Below are 18,067 nucleotides of genomic sequence, written 5' to 3' on the forward strand. Positions count from 1 at the left end.
TCCGGCAATTCTTCGATGGCCAAGATCTGTCCCCCAGGTGCAGGGTCTGGGTCAATATCAGCTAAAGGCAGTCTGCTCAGCCCATCAGCATGACACATATCCTTACCCGGCTTGTGAAGTAATTTGAATGAATATGCTGATAAAAATGTGGACCAGCGCAGAACCCTAGGGGACAGAATTTGAGGGGTTTGTTTGTCCATGGTAAAGAGTCCCAGCAAGGGTTTGTGATCTGTAAGGATCGTGAATTCCCTACCATATAAGTAATCGTGGAATTATTTAACCCCTGCAACAATGGCTAACGCCTCCTTATCGATTTGGGCATAATTTCTCTCCACCCTTGATAATGTCCTTGAGTAATATGCTATTGGTTTCTGGACCCCTCCTTCCTCTAAGTGGCTAAGCATGGCGCCAACCCCATAAGGGGAGGCGTCACATGCGATACAAATTGGTTTGTGCTCATTACTGTATAATGGGTGATAGTTGAATTGTTGGATAGTAGCTCTTTTAGGTCCCTGAAACAGCTTTCATGGAGTGTTGTCCACTCCCAAGGGGCATTCTTATCCAGTAGTCTATGTAAGGGCTCTGCTCTAGCTGCTTTCTGGGGAAGGAAGGTGTGATAAAAATTTAAGAGCCCCAAGAAAGCTTGCAGTTCTGCTTTATTTTTTGGAGTTGGAGCCCTTTTAATAGCTCGTACCTTGGATTCTGTTGGATGGATCCCTTGTGCATCTATCCTGTAGCCCAGGAATTCTGTGGATGTCACCCCGATTGAACATTTTTCTTTTTTTAGTTTTAATCCTGCGGCACGAAATCTGCTAAGTACCGTCCGCAGTCTCTCTGCCAGTGCCTCTTCATTTTCCCCAGCTATTAGGATGTCGTCAAAGTAAGGACACACCCCCAGGATGCCTTTCAAAGATCATTCCATGACTTCCTGGAAAATCCCAGGAATGACCAAAATGCCAAACTGCAGTCTGTGAACTTTGAAAGCCCCGCAGTGTGTAACTATCATTTGCGCATCTGCCGTCTCCCTGGTAACAGGGAGCTGCAAGTAAGCATGCGTGAGATCCAGCTTGGAGAAGATGGCGCCGGACTGAATGGCAGAGAGGACGTGCTTCACTGAAGGAACAGGGTAAGCATGTGGGTTTAGGGCACGGTTGAGGGTGGCCTTGTAGTCTGTGCAAATGCACACCTCACTGTTAGGTTTCACAGGGGTGACAATAGGGGTCTCCCAGGTTCCTCCTTCCACAGGTTCTAGCACCCCTAGTTTTACTAAACGTTCCAGTTCATCCTCAATTTTTTGTTTGAGGGCGAACGGAACTCTTCTGGCCTTAATTCTTACAGGGAGGACATCAGGTTTTAATTTTAGGGAGATTGGGGGCCCTGTGTACCTTCCTAGGGAGCCATCAAATTGTTTGCAGACGGATTCGAGGCTTTTGGTCTGGGTAAGATGGACTCCCCCATACCAAATACCCAAGGCCTCGAATCAGTTAAATCCCACTAAACTGTCTCCCTTCCCCTAGATGACTAAAACTTCAAGTGGGCCCTGGAATCCCCTGAAACTAACGTTTAGAGTAGCTATCCCTTTAAGCTTAATTGGGGCCTGCTGGAAGTCAGCCAATCTCATTTGGGTGGATTTTAGGGGAATTCTCTGTTTGCTGAGGCCGCAGATTGTGTTGTAGGTCTCCACAGAAATTATGGAGACCGAGGAGCCTGAGTCCACCTCCATTTCACAGGGGATTCCCTGCAAATGGACTTTGATTCTTATTTTGGGCCTCAGCAACTGGTGGACATTTAAACGGCTATCCGGTTTTCCCCGCCAGTTAGTGGTCTGTACTAAGGGCCAGGGGGGCTCTGTGCATGGGGTGTAGGGATTCATCGTACCTGGTAGGGCTGAATCCAGGTCATTGATGTTCCCTTGGTTCCGGCTGCGACAGACGGTGCGGATGTGCCCGGTCTTGCCACACTCGTGGCATTTGGCATTCCTGAACTTGCAGGATGCCCGTGGGTGGGCTGCTTCACAGCTAGCACATCTCAGACCGGTGGTAGACATGTGGGGGTTTTGATAAGTAGACTTCTGTGGTTTGCTTGGTCCCTTCCCGGCACCAGGCTGTGCCAGAGGTTTTCTGTAGTTTGGCTGGATTACGTTGATTCCGATGTCGGGATCTGTGATTTCTTCTTTGTTGTCAGCTGAATTACTATGGTGGATTGACCCGTTGGGCCTGTTGGTGGGCTGGTCTTGGGTTTCCTCGTGAGCAGTTTCGTACGCCCAGATCTCGCTGACGACCTCAGTGAGGCTCATGTTCGGTTTGGTGACTATTTTCCTTTGAAGCCGCTTGTCAAGGAGTCCCAGGACGATCTGGTCCTGGATCCTGTCTTCCAGGTCCGGGAAGTGGCACCAATGAGCGGTGTGTCGTACAGCCGCAACGAAGTCTGTTGTGGCTTCTCCTGGACGTTGAGTCCGCTGGGCGAACCGAAGTCTCCAGTATAGCTCTGAGCGAGCTGGTATGAAGTGCTTATTCAGCATGTCAGTCAGGACTGCATAAGGGACGGTGTTGACTGGGTCTGGGTTACAGAGGCTGGCGGCGACATCGTAGACGGCAGGTCCGCTGATGCATAGTAAAGCGGCAGCCTTCAGGCAGTGTTCAGTTATTTTATTGAATAGAAGGTACACTTCTACCTGCCCCAAGTGCGATTCCCATCGCTCGGGGTATTTGATGTTGAATTCCCTGATCTGTCCCAACGATGTCATGCTGTCCCGGTGACTACTGCTTCACGGATTCTGTGGGGCTATTTTCCCCTGTGACTTCAGCTCAGTGACGGTCAGCTCGTGACTTCGCTCTGTATCTTAGCTTCGTGAAGCAGTACCACCTTCGTCGCCAGATGTAGTGTTTTATGGCGGGTTCCTGGTCAATAAGGGACAGCAGGCTAGGGTGCAATCAGCTGTTTATTCATCTCCACAGAAACAACTTAGCATGTTTTAAAAACCCCTTATATAGTCCTGCTGGAGAGCTCCTGGCCAATCCCTGTCCGTGGATTCTCCCGCCGCTTCCGTTCTTGACCAATCCCGGGCGACCGTGTGTGGAGCTGTCAGCTCGCAGCTGTTATCGGTAGCTGTCAGCGGTAGCCGCGTGTGGAGCTGTCAGCTGTCAAAGAACTGTCAAACATGTGATCTTCTATTGTAACCATTAAATGACTTAACAAACATATATTACAGAAGACACCAGCCTGAAGATGACGAGTGGGACCTCGTCGAAACGTCGCCAAGACACCCTCAATCCTACACGTAAAAAGACCCGAATACACCAAGACATATATATATATCCATTACTTTTGCTTTTCACTTGTATATATATATATATATTTAATTTTGTTAAGGCTGCTATCCTAGTTGAAGTATTATTATGGGTAGTCCTTGACTTATGCCTGGCCACTTAGCAACTGAAATTACAATGGACATCTTCAGGGCTACTTATGACCTGGACTCAAAGTTCCAACAGACAAGATCCTCCCATGGTCACCTGATCGCATTTTGGGCACTTAGCAACTGGCCCACATTTATAATTGTTTGCAATGTTCTATGGTCATATGATCATGATTTACAACAGGGGTGTAAAACTCGCACTGTCACGTGACATGTTGCAATGTATCACGACTTTTTTTCCATTGCTGGCAATGGGGTGGGTGCGGTTTTGCTATGATGTATCTGGCCCCTGGGCCAGCAGTTTGACACCTCTGATTTATAATATGGGGTTTTGGGTTTTTTTGCCAGAACTGGGTTTACTTCCATTTTCCAGCAAAAAAAATGCCCATTACAGACAATGGATTAAAAACACACTCAATTATGGCCATAAACTGAAGTCTACCTGTAGTTTAGTTTTATTTGATTAATGAGTTGCTCAGTCTTCCACCCATCTGATATCTTCAAAATGGGTTGAACTTCAACTATCTAAATCACTTAATCTGTTAAATATTACAGTGTCGATCCCATAAACATAATTCCCCTATATTTCCACACAGGTAGGTTAAAGGCCTGCTTCGCCAGTGTAAAGTAAAGGTCCCAAAGTCATTAAACGACTGCCCAGACTTGTTCTGTGTGAAAAGCATTATCCTAAGAGTAAATGAGCAAACACAGTTCTTAAATCACATGAAGCCTCGGGAACTGCACACTGATCTGAATGGCATTACTGCATATTCAAAATTCCTGTAATGAAAATCAAAGACAAATCAAACTGTTATCTGATTTGGTTAAAAATAATAATAATAATAATAACGTTTGTCTTCTACAGCTGTTCTAAGGATTCAAAAATAGTGGGAATAGGTTAATGATTACAAAGTTCAGCAGACAGAAGTAGACTAAATGTAATCTGTATTTAGTAGACTAAACGTAGGCAGCCATCCTCTTTTTTAAACAACAAAAAATATAGCAAGAGTGAATAGAGAGTCCTCCTGTAATCATAAAAAAATATGGATAGATGATTTGGTTTGTCATGTGGACTAACTGGTTCTTTCTGTAGCAATCTGGTTCCAATATAGACAGCCAGTTTGCTCTAGTGGTTAAGGCACTAGACTAGAAAGTGGGAAACTGTGAGTTCTAGTCCTGCCTTAGCCATGAAAACTATCCATGGAACTGTGACTTTGGCCCAGTTCCTGTCTCTCAGCCCAACTCACCCCACAGGATTGTTGTGGGGAAAATAGGAGGAGGGAGCTGTGTTCAATATATTCTGCCTTGAGTTATTTGTAAAATAACTGTTGCAAATAATACAAATAAATAAATATATATAATTTTGGAGCAAAGCACTAGCATGCCATTTGATCCATGGTTAATGGATCTGTAGATATTGTTTTGTCCAGTGCTTTTTTTGTAAAAGAAAAAGGTGGCGGAACTCACACATTGCATACAACCCGCCTTGCCTACCCTACAAGGTTCCATCCAAAAAAGGTGCCGGAACTCCGTTCTGAGCGTTCTATGAGAAAAAAAGCCCTGGTTTTGTCTCAAAGCTCCGCTTTTAGAGTATTGGCAAATAGATCTTGCTGCAAGACTTCACACCAAGCAAATCAGACACTTCAGATATTCAGCCTTGTAATTGGGAACCTGCTTGTGGCAGAAGCTTCCAACAAAGTGGGGATTGCAAATGAGGTTGCTATCTACTTTTTAGAAGTTTATTTGTTGGTTGGTTAATTTTATTTGCTGCCCATCTCGCTGTGGAGTTATTCTGGGCAGCTTACAACAATAAAATGAAAAAGAAAATGTTTTTTTTAAAAAAAGTAAAATTAACAGTAGCTCAGGAATGAAACAATAAAAATAAAAAGTGAAATTTGAAGATTCTATAAATAAACAATGAAAGTTGCATCTATGCCCATGATAGTTAGGCCTAATTAATGAGTACTGATATTGGAGCAAGTAAAATTATATTCTCATTTCTTATAATTAAGGCGTGACATTATATGAGAAAACCCATGCTGAAGTTCTCAGATTGCTGAAACCGTATTCTGACACCAGGAAACTAAGCAAAAAACCTTCCCGAAAGAGAAGTCCATATAGTAAAATGCATGTGAGAGATAAACTTCTAAATGTTGGCCTTGAGTTATTAACATTTATTTATGTCCGTTAGCAGACGGTGTGTTTCCATTCTTCAGACTCATTCCAGGCACCCTCGGAGAAGATGTCTCAGTGCACCATCCTGACTGCTCTCCTCCAACGTGGTGTTCTAAACCATAACGGACTCAGAGTCGTATTTATTTTAATAACTGCTATTTTTCCTGCCTTAAACCTACAAGACCATTGACTTTATTGGCCTAATTTGTTCTTTACATGAAGTAATCAGTCAGGGAACTCTTGTGGGTGGAAGTGGTTTTCCTCTGAGCAGCTGCCTCCAAAGGGGGGTGGGGGAGAGAAAGGAGCTGAACACGTCTGCTCACGTTTCCTTCTTGGCACAGAGGTCCACCCAGAGCACTGGCCCTCTGGTATCCAGGTCAGATTCCTCTGGCAAACTCCAACTATCAACCCCCCCCTTTTTCCCCACAAACAAAGCAAAAGGCCTTACTGTACCCCTGGGAAGCATCCCTTCTTCGTAAGGAAAAACAAATAAAGCAGAATCTTTGAAATAATGTCCCGTCTCTCTCTAATCTGCCCTAACGTACTAAATCTCTCACTTTCCCAGCCTTGGACTGGTGTCCTTTTTTACAAGTACCTTAGCATCAGGAGTCTGCTGATGAAGATTTCCGGTTTGTTTTGAGTCACTCTTGGAGTGATAAATAGACTTTCTCCTCTGAGAGGAAAGAAGCCAGCTGCCCTGAACGAAACACAAAATATGCAGAAAGTCTGGCAAAACAGCACCGTTATAAAGTCTTTATGGAGAACTCAATAAATAAGCAATTTTAAAAAATGGTGACAAAGGAATGGAGTTATATATATATATAAAAGCATCTCAAACATGCAGACACATCTAGATGGTTCTTCTCTTCCCCCCACCTCACCCCCCCCCCGCCTTTCTTTAATTCTATGGCTGCAATTTCTTAGAAAATAATCCTAAAATAAATAAATAGATTTGACAAAAAAGTCATGCTGCAGTGTAATACTCGGCTGAATAAACAAACGATTTTAGTTGTGGTTTCATGATTTGACCACAAGCTTAAAATTCTGTTTGGTTTTTATTTGGTTTTGCAGGAACCTCTAATGCTTCTGGATAAACTTGTGTTTATGTTGTCAGCAGAATTCAGTGTGATGTTGGGTAATTTTTGTGTGTCTGCATTATTTCTGTCAGATAGGTTACCCCACCAAAATTTTATCAGAGAATTTTTAATAAAAATAATCATACTTTGGAATTTTTCATTGTTCACTTAGTAGTTTTGAAAGGACGTGGTAACATCATTTCTTCATTTTTCTTGCATCACTTTGTATTACTTTCTTTCCTAGTGATTAAGTCCAAATATAACCCTAACTCAGTCCCAAGAGTAAAGAATAGAGTTGAAGTTCCCATCACTTAACAATTCAGATCAGATGTTTGCTTTCTATGCCCAGGAAATAAAATTCCACACACTTTGTGGCGTATAGCATTTCCCCATATTATCGAAAATTCATTTCTTTCTACAAAAAAACATCCCAGAGAGCAAGAGTACCTCCCTAAAGTTATTGTAGAAAACCACAGATTTTTCTGTTCCATTCTGTTGAGTAGATTATTCAGGTTCTCAAAGATACACTACACTACTTTCTTGTGGAAATATTGCAGAGTTCTATTTAATTGTGAATCTACTAAATGATGTAAGAAAACCTTAACTTACATCCTATGTCTTTGTGTTGTATAATTTGGCTTTGGAAGTTAAACATAGCTGAGCCACAAAAAAAAAAGTACCTCTCATGGAACTTAATCCTCCAATATTTAGTCAGTAAACTACTTAGAATAATTGATTAAAAGAGTACTCCAACTTTTTTTTAAAAAAATTAACCACTGACACATATATAGCATTTTCAGAAGATCCTCCCCCCCCCCTTTTACATGGGAAGAAATATATTTCTGCATTGTATTTCTACACTAGGGCTTATATAAAATGAAGGAACAATGAGTTCACTTGTAGAACTACTATTTAATTCATATTTAATTCATATATAATGCTCATATGACCAATTAAGTATGATTTTTTAAAGCTGAGTGACAGCCCTATTGTCTTTACACTTGAATGTGAACATTCAAAATGAATCCAAGGCAGATTTTTTAAGGTTTGTTTACTTAAGGCATGTCAGTTCTGATGACATGCGTTTTAGATAAAAAAACAAAACAAAAAAAAAAAAGAAACCCAGCAACCCTCTTAACTGCTTCCATTGTGCCTGAATATTTTCCTTTCCTCTTTCAATCAGTAAGTTGTAAAAATATGTAATAATGTGACATTAAGTGCTCACAGTGACTACAATATATTGAATCATGATTTCATCTATGAAACTTGGATAGTGCTAAATGGTTCTGTAAAATGATCAGGAAACATCTGAATTGTTAAATGGCACCATAATACATGTTATCAAAGTGGATGAGTGAAGTTAGTCCACTCTATTGAAATGACAACCTGGACCCAATCCAATTCACAAGAATAAGTCAGGTAATAATGAATTGGATCCAGTTGCTTCCATTCACCAATGAAATGGAAAATGCTGGTAGAACAGACCATGTTTTTGTGCTACAGTTCCAGACTTTTGCAAATCTGTTGTCTTCTAACTTGGATTGATTGATTCTTTCTTTCTTTCTTTCTTTCTTTCTTTCTTTCTTTCTTTCTTTCTTTCTTTCTTTCTTTCTTTCTTTCTTTCTTTCTTTCTTTCTTTCTTTCTTTCTTCCTTCCTTCCTTCCTTCCTTCCTTCCTTCCTTCCTTCCTTCCTTCCTTTCTTTCTTTCTTTTTTAGAAAGGTCCTTTTTTTCTCTGTGTGAGAGAAGATGTGGGGGCCACACATATGGGTTGGGTAGCAGGATAGGAGGGAAAGAAGTAGTTTGTAAAATTGGTAGTTTGTTTCTCTGCAATTGAAACTCAGTGTAAAATACACTATGCTTCAGAATGTGCTTTTAGAATGTGTATTACTTTTTAAATTATGACATTTAAAAACACTAAACCCATTTGATTGAGATAGTACACTGTTTTCTTGGTATGACATAAATGTGGATTGGCTATGAATCGGTCCTGCTTGATCTCTTCCCTAATGCAATAGCATTTGTCCCAAAATGAAACTATCTCACTTTAATTTTATTTATTTTAAAAAAGGCAACTTATTTGGTTATTTTAGAATTTCATTCTGAGTCAGAGCAATTGAAACCTTTTTTTTAAAATCTAGTGGGCAGTCATAAAAGCATATTCTCCTGTGCAATATTAAACATGAGAATATGAACTTTATATGGATATTTATCAATCTCTTGATGTTTCTGATTCAGGCACGTGCAAAGCAAATAATTGTGGGGGAAAAATGATCTAAAAGCCCACTTTTGCGTTTGTTTGTGGGGGAATAATGTAGGCATATCTTCTGAGAAAAATCTGTACAGAATTAGATCTGGACAAATAATGGTCCATTTTATTTTCCAGTATAAACATTATGTTTTCAGAGACTTGGATTTTTTCCCCTGAAAAATGATTAGTTTTATATTATTTTATAGCAACTTGATGGTAAATTGAGAAAACATTTCTTATTCTTTCTGTCATAGCTTTGTCATTGATACATCTCTGCTACTAGCCTTCATTCTGAAGGACCCTAGTTTTCTGGCTTAAAAGAGATAGAATAATTTCTTTGTCTCATATCATACGGTCAGGGAAGAATACATGACCAGATTTTAGAGAGAGGTGCAGATAGGCTCATCCACAAAATGGATGATAATCTGCTCGGTGAGTAAATTAGCTAATAGATTGCAAAGCCCATACAATTCTATTTGCAGTATTTGATGTTAGGAAATGTGTCACAAGAGGCCATACTTAGGGAGAAGCAGAATTTTAAGTACCTGCCTGATTTTATAAAATGTTATTAAGTTTATATGAATGGTGTTTAACTTTAGGGCATTTTTAAAGGGCAATGCCACAGAGATTCACAAGTTTGTTTTAGGTAAATTTGTGTCACTTTTGCTTTCATGATGTTTGTGACTGTAGCAATGCTTTTTTGTAAAGTCTTTGAGAACATTAGAAATAAATAAATTGAAATCTGATATTCTTCACCCAACACATTACTATTACTTTTGAAGGGGTACACTCTAAACTTGCCAAAAAGCAACATTTGCTTTTGCTGAGTTATGTTTCCAACGCTATTTTATTTATGATTCCTGAAATAGTTTGGTCCCTGCATTATTCTGACTCCAAATAGAACAATTTAAGATGTTTTCCATTTAACTCATAGATCAGGCGTTGTTGTTTTTTCTGACCCTTGGAAGGTTTAAGTCTAGACTGCTGTAGCAGTAAATAGAATACTACTAATATTAATTTAAAATAACAACTAAATAACTAAATAAATGAAATTGAATGAGGAGCAGGGCAAAACAGTAAAGTTCAAAGTCAATAATATAATACAGTAACACACTATAGTCCAGTTTAAGATAACAGCTAAAATACAGAATTTTAGCAACTGGAATAATAGCACTTAACATTTAAACCAGGGGTGTCTAACGTTGGCAACATTAAGACCATACTGGATGGGGAATTCTGGGAATTGATGTTCATAGTTTTAAAGTTGCCAAGGATGGACAACCCTGGTTTAAGCAATCATTAAAGCCTCTAACAATTATCAGAAATTATTCACCTCTCTGCCCATTTCAAAGTTCTGTTCCTGATCACTTATAATGAAGATGTCTCTCCTGCTATGCAGCCTTTTTGACCTTGAGATTTTTGATGGGGCCTAGGCCTTTTCAGTTGTTACGGAAAGCCATGTCTTGGAGATAGTCTAGTACCCACAATATTGTATGTTTGTCCTGTCAGCCACAGAAGTGGAGTTCTCTGTACAGTAGAGGCAAGAAGACTACAGTTCTGTGGAAACAACTTAATGCTTTATTTGAACTCTAAAGCCCAGCAACTGAAGTCAGGCGCAAAATACTGACATATCTGTGTGGCTGTGGAGACAGATTCTTAAAATCAGGAAAATAGCACTTCTGTGTATAAGCATGCACTCAGCCCAGGAAAATGACTGCCAGATTTAGAATCACATTTAGCCACAAGTCTGTTCCTAGTTTCTACTCCCCTTCCTCATTAGCTCCCCTTTTAAATCAAAGAACCAGTTTTTACAATAGTTGATTAAAACTTTTTTCAGTCTCTGCAAAGACACCTAGAATTCCAGCGGTCAATCTCAATCTCCTTCCTTGCTACATTCTGCTCTGTAGAGATCTCAAACAGAAAAGATCAGTGTGCAAAGAGTGGAAATACGAAGTATCCAAAATCTCACTGTTTTCTTAAGCAAGCAGAAGGTTTTTTTTTACCCCTCACACAAATATTTTAGGTTCTCTCTCCCTCCCTCTCTTTTTATAGAGACTGGTTTTGTTTGGTGCGTATGTATGTGAAGGGTAGATGCACGCATAGGTGTGTGTGTATGTGTGAGATATGTTTCATTTCCAGCTCCCAGTGTAGCTAACAAACAAACTAAGCAGTGGGTCACTGATTGGTGATTTAGGTTTATTCTGGTGGTCGGTCGCTGGGGAAAGATAGGTCAGGTTGCTGACACAGCTCAAATCAGACAAAACATTCTGGCTTTGTACTTCTCTGCTGCCTCTTTTAGAAAATTGCTCAAGTTGTTCTTAACATAACCACCCACCTTCCTTTTCTGGTTCTGACATTGTGTAATAATAGATAGTGTTGACATCTGCTCCCTGCTGATCAGAAATACTATACTTCTGTGAAAGGTAACATTTTCAAGAAATGACAAAATGTATTTGGCTTGGACAAGACGTGAGTTCTTTGCCTAATCACACATTGTGGGATATGGGGGTAAAAGGTTTACTGTTCTAGTTGTGGGAGAAAGTTTGTTGGGACAGGGAAAACAGCAGCCCTGGGTGTGTTTAGTTTCTGCCAGTTCTAGAGGTCCTGGCTCTATATCAAACCTTGTGTGTCCTCAGGAATTTAAAAGAAACATTTGCAGTATGTATGAAGAACAGCTGTCTCTGGTTGGGTCGAGAGCAACTTTTCAAAATGACTATTTGAACATTTTCTCAAGGAGGGATTAGCTGTGGGGCATTCTCTCCTCTCCCCCCCCCCTCATCCTGGCTATTTTTATCGATTAGCTTTTCATTGTTGTAGCTTCAGGAGAAGAGAGAGCATTTTATATATATTTCCCATCAGAGAAATATGTCCCAAAATAAAAAAAAGAAAGGAAGAGGCAGCTAAATTCTGCTAATCAAATTTGCTCCGAAGAAGCAGCTAAGCCACCCAATAGAAACTCTATAAAGAACTGGAAAAAAAATACAGGAAAGATTGCCACATCCGGATTTCAGAAAAGTTCCTGTGCTTTAAAGAGTTAAATAGCAAGGAGGATTTCACCAGGTACAACTTCCCTTTTCGCTTCAGTGTTGTGATGTGTAAACCTGCAGTTGGTGGAACATTTGTGTTCAAGCAGCATCAAAAAAACCCCCATAACTTTTAGAAACAGGCATTCTGCATTTCTTTTTCTGGAAATATACTGGGCTGGAAAAAGAAAAGAAAGGAAAAAAGAAAGAAAAAAGAAAAAAAAGAAAGAAAAAAGTGCATTCGTTCTGTTTTCTAAGCTCTTGATTTATACCACAGTGACAGATTTTCTTTTGAGCTACATTGGAGTTCCTTTTCCAGAAAAAAAATGTTTTTCTATTGTGTAAATAGATTTTGAAAACAGATGGTGTAGCGTTCTCACTTTGTTAAAAGTAAGACACTCTTTACATGCTAAGTATACATTTTCTGACTGATATTTTACATGTTTGGTCTAGTGGCTAGGGCACTAAGCTAGAAAGTGGGAGACAGGCAGTGAGTTCAAGTTCCACCTTAGTCATGAAAGCTACCTGGGTGACTTGGGTCAGTCTCTCTTTCTGAGCCAAACCCACCTCATAGGGTTGCTGTTGTGGGGAAAATAGGAGGAGGGAGATAGTCATATATAGTCATGCTGGCATATTGCCATGCTGGCCACATCACCATGGAAATGTCTTCAGACAACGCAGGCTCCTTTGGCTAAGAAATGGAGTTGTGCACCACCCCTTAGATTTGGATATGACTGGTTAGGGGAAACTTTTACCTTTAGTATTATGTCACAGACGAAAACCTTGGCTTTAGTTTAAGCCAGGAATGCCATTTTATATAGCTCCAAAAATCTTTTGAGTGGCAAAATGCTAGGAAAATTTCTAATCAAGCCTCCACAGAAAGTGCTGGACTTCAGTTCCATCAATCAGTGGCCACATGGCTTTATGGGAGTTAAGTACACCACCCATCTGGAGCTCCAAACTGGAGGCTGAAGTATTATAAATGTTTTGTTAATTCTCAGATTCCAGACCATTTAGAGTTTCCCAGGAGACTATGAGTAATAAAATAAAAGCTGAGCAATTTTTCAAATAGGAAGTAGCCTACTTCATAATATCTCAATGCCTTCTGTGTGCACTGTACACCTATGGGCCATGAGTTGTTTGTCTGAGGTGGGCAACAAAGTCACTGTGGGCTTGTTTTAACTCACGTTGGGGAGACTGTTTAAAAATCAATCAAATATTTTAGGAACTTACTACTAGCTAAGTGGTATGGGTATAGGTTACCTGACAAACAGTCTCACCCTAATGGGTTTGGCCCACCCTACTCGCTCTGGCAGAAGGGGCATGCTCCAAATACCATCAGCCAAGGAATTCTGGCTGGTGGGGTCCAGGAGATGAGCCTTCTCTGCTGTGGCTGCCATCTTATGGAAGGTGAGGTGGGTGGGGGCAGGTGTCACCTGGGAGGCAAGAGGTTCCAAAAGGATGGGGCCATGGCAGAGATGGGTCTTCTCCTGGACCCAGTCAGCTGAAATTCCTTGATTGACAGAATCTGCAGCATGCCTCCTCCGCTGGCATGGGTGGGCTCCATCTGTCCCATTGGGGTGAGATGGTTGCTCAAGTAACCTGGACCCGCGCCATGCAGGGCTTTAAAAGTAATAACCAACACCTTGAATTGCATCTGGAAGCAGGCCTTCAGCCAGTGCCACTGATGGGACAGCGGTATCACATGAGCCACTGTAGGGGCCCCAAAGACTGTCCTCACCGCTGCACCCTGCATCAGTTGAAGCTTCTGAAAACTCTTCAAGGTTGTTCCAAGTAGAGTGCATTGTAGTGGGGCAAGCATGGGATGACCTGGGCTTGAATGACTGATTTTTGACTGAGGAAATGTTGCAAGGTTATGCAAAGGCTCTCCTCTATGGGCAGATGTCATGAGTCTAAGAGAAACCCCAAGTTATGAAGTGGGTCTGCCTGGGGGTAGTGCCACCCCATTCCAGAACTTAAAGATGTCAATATCCCAGATCTTGAAGCTCCATGCACCCAAAGCCACTTGGTCTTGCCAGGGTTCAGGAAGAGCAGGAAACTATACTAAGATGAAGAAGAAAAAGGTGCTGTGAATCTCAAGGTCTTGTGTCATTGTTATTGATGACCTGAACCACATTATCACTTGACCCAGACTATAGGAAGCTTTGGGCAAGAGGCAAGTCTGGGTGTAGATACTTCCTGATGATATCTAGAACAACTCTTAGGCAGTGGTGGGATTCAGCTGGTTCGTACCACTTTGGCGAACCAGTAGCTATTTTTTTGTTGCCCAGGCCCAGAATGGACTTCTGGAAGCAGCATCCACACAGAGAACCAGTTGTTCACATACAGTAGTGGCCAAAATTGTGGAAACCTTTTGGGAAAAGTGTATTTTTGAGGTTTGATGGCTAACAACACCACTTTTTTTGGAGTAGTACTATAAAATTATATATCAATGGAAAGATAATTTAATCAAGAATTAATGCAACAAAGTTTGTTCAATTATCTGCACTGTATTCTATGAAAGGTTATAGCCAAATAACCAGAAAAAGGAAGCACAACTTGCTTAGGTTGATGTCAGGTAGCTTTCCTTCATCTGATTGTAGCCAATGAGCATGAGTGTTTAGAGAGCCAATCAGGTGTCATCTTGTTTTGGCAATGAGCCAATCAGATCACAGTAGGATTCAGTTATTGATGTCATATATTGAAGCTGAGACGAAGACATTTGTCAGTGTGTTATGTGATCGCTATCAAATTGGTTGGGTTTTTTGTAAAGCTTGTAAAACATAATACAATTAAGGTAATGGTGCAAAGAGTTGATCAGTTGCCCAGAAAGTGATGTAAAATAGTATTATTAAGTGATTAAGGCTAGAGTTATAAACAAATTATAAGAAAAATTGGTGGAAACTTAACCAAAGGTGACATTTCTTCTGTACACTTTTCCCAAAAGGTTTCCACAATTTTGGCCACTACTGTATTTGAATCCCACCACCGCTCTTAGGGTACAGTTAAGTAAGGGCTAAGCCAGATCTGAGTATGGTGCAGAATTGGTCAGTTTAAAGCTTACCAAACAACGGAATCCCACTGCACCTGAGATTATATAAAATCGAGTCATGGCATCAGCTAATCTCATGTATTGCTCAGAAGTTGAACCTCTTTGGAATACAAAATAGCTCTCCTTGCAAAACAAAGCAACAGTGGTGCCAACTGGGCTCTCTTGTTGATCCCTTTCTTTTTCATTTTGGCTTAGAAGCAGTGGTGGAATTCAAATATGTGTACAACTGGTTCTCTGCATGGATGCTGCTTCCAGAAGTCCATTCTGGGCCTGGGCAACAAAAAATTACCTACCGATTCTGCCAAAGTGGTGCAAACTATTTCTGTTTCTATTTCTGAAGACCATTTTTCCCTTGAAATCTTTCCGACAGCATCGGATTACACCTTTTGAAAGCTCAATGGGAAATAGAACGTCTCTTCAGCGACGCATTGCCAAAAATCATGGATTCTACCTCTAAAATCTGTGTTTGTGTGTGTGTGCTTTCAAGCCATTTTTTCACTGCTAGTGACTGCCTGGACTAATCTCTGCAAATTTCTTGGCATAATTTCAAAAGTGGTTTGCCCTTGCCTTTTTGGCTCAAAGTCACCCAACTGACCTCATCCTAAAGCAGGAGTAGAACTCACACTCTCCTGGTTTGTAGCCTGCTGCTTTAAGCACTACACCTAAGATGGCTTTAAGCTAGAAATTAAGCACTTAGAAGAAAAAGGCAATCTATTTATACATTTAATAGAAATTATAGAATAAATTGCGTATGGGGCTGGATTTTTGGTACACTGAATCTGTGTGTGCACGTGAATTGTACATTACATATTCTCCTTAGCTAGACACACTTTTCATTTAAAAACAAAACAAAACCTAAAGAATTTATTTTGAAGAATAGCTTTGAAAACTTGTCAAGCTGTGTTTGTATTTTGAAAGTCTATATCACGAAAGCCAATAGTTACCGGGATAGGAAAAAGAAAACTATTAGCATTGTTTTCTTTAAAAGATAAAGAAGAAAACATGCAAAACTTCACTTTATGTAAAATATGTGTTCTTAGAATTCATTTAAAATAATTGTCTCTACCCTAGTAAGTTCATGATGTTTTTTTTTTCTTCTGAACAGTTTGAACTATATCTGTATCAGTTCTTTATGTATTGTTTCTTTAGCGTTGCATCTTTTAATTTTTCACATTCAAACAATTCGATTTCAGCTTGGACTAGAGGACCTCCAGGGTCTCTTCCAGCTCTTATGATTCTATGAACTGATTAGCTATTTTGAAAAAGTCACAACAAGCTGGGTTAATTATTATGGGCTCTATAGGTCGAACACTTGCAACCTCACTTTTAGAGTTATAAGCTTCCTCTCATCTGAATTTCTCACCACAACTTGCTATTGAATGAATGAACCTTTATTGTCAAAGTACAACCATGTATACATTGAGATTGGCTGAGCCTCCCTTCATGCCCCCCCCCACAACTCACAGTGGCAACAAATCCACCATCTTATTACACCATGTGAGCTAATTGCACACAACACACCGGCCTCGCAAGTCAAACATACATAAAGTTATTTCCCGTTCAAGAGCCTGACAGCCCATGGATAGAAGCTGTTCTTCAGCCTGTTGGTACGGCTGGCTGAAGAATTTCCTGCAATCCAGAGAAAGTAAAAACCCACATATGTCCTTATTTGCTGAGTCCATTTTGGAATCTCACTATAGTAGAATGACTCATAGCAAATAGAATTCTATATTCTATATTATACTATAACTGGAACTGATATAATGGTCTTCTTTGGGATGCTTCAATAGACAGGAGTGATTTTTGGCAAGCCAGTGCAATAATCCCAGATATCTGACTGCATGACTAACTACTACCACCAACAAAGGGTGTCCCATGTGGAGGAACATTACTGCAGGTACTTCATATTTAACTTGCCGTAATTATTTTATAATGTAACATCATGCTCTTTTCTAAAGAACATGCATTAGAATGGAAAATGCACACAATGTGGCAATTTGATTAAAGGCATTGGGAGATACTGATAACTCCTATGCTTATGTGCTATTTAAAACACATGCAATTCTTGATTTAGATTTTTTTAAAAATAGCTGTTATAATGCAGAGTTGGTATATATTGTAATAACCTCTAAAGCTTACAAAACATTTTGTTTTTAATACTTTACACGTATTCACCAAAGAACAAAATCAGGACATTACTAGAAGCCAGACAAGTTTCCCATTAATATTAATAGATCAGGGCCATTCATATTACATTTGTCTATCTTAAAGCTTGGATATATGTTTTAAAAGAAGCCCCCTATCTACTATGTGTCTGCTATGTGAATACATTTTGAAACTCTGGATAATTAAAGAGAAGAAAAAAATACCTTTATTATATATGATATTACCCATATATAATAAATGTCTCACAAATAGAAAACAGAACCTCATTTTTATTTAATTCTGACATTTTCCCCTCCCATTTGTCCTTAATTCAATACTACAGGAGCTGGATGTTCTTAAAGAAGTAACATCAACTATTGGAAAATGAAGATAACACAATGATCTGGAGGCATATTAATGTACTGTAAATGCTTCCCCACATAGAACAATTCTAGCTGTGGCTTTTTTGTTGTCTCTTTTTGGAAATATATTTAATACATTATTTAGAATCACGAGAAGAGGATTGTGATAATATAGAAGCCATGTTTTGTATTTTTTTTTGAAAACACCTTAGGTCATCAATGTTTTTTCCATGAAGACTAAATTCCAGGAAATTGCCATTGATTTTGGCAGGAAGGATACCATACAATTCCTTCTAGAAGTGTACAGGAATTGTACCATGGGTTTGTATGCCATCTGGATCATGAAAATATCATTTTTGCAGTTAACAAAACCACAACTCATTTTGGAGCTACCATCTTCAGGGAGGATGTAGGTTCATATGGAAACCAGAGAAGGTGGTCCATAAATACTGGCTAACTATAATCCTTAAAAACATATGGCTTTTTTGGATGGCTTTGTGCAGAAGACCACATGGACTAAGACTTTGGGATTATAATAACATTGCCATCAGCTGACTCCCTTAATCA

Source organism: Vipera berus, assembly GCF_964194415.1.
Source record: "Vipera berus genome assembly, chromosome: 1".
Classification (NCBI taxonomy): Eukaryota; Metazoa; Chordata; class Lepidosauria; order Squamata; family Viperidae; genus Vipera; species Vipera berus.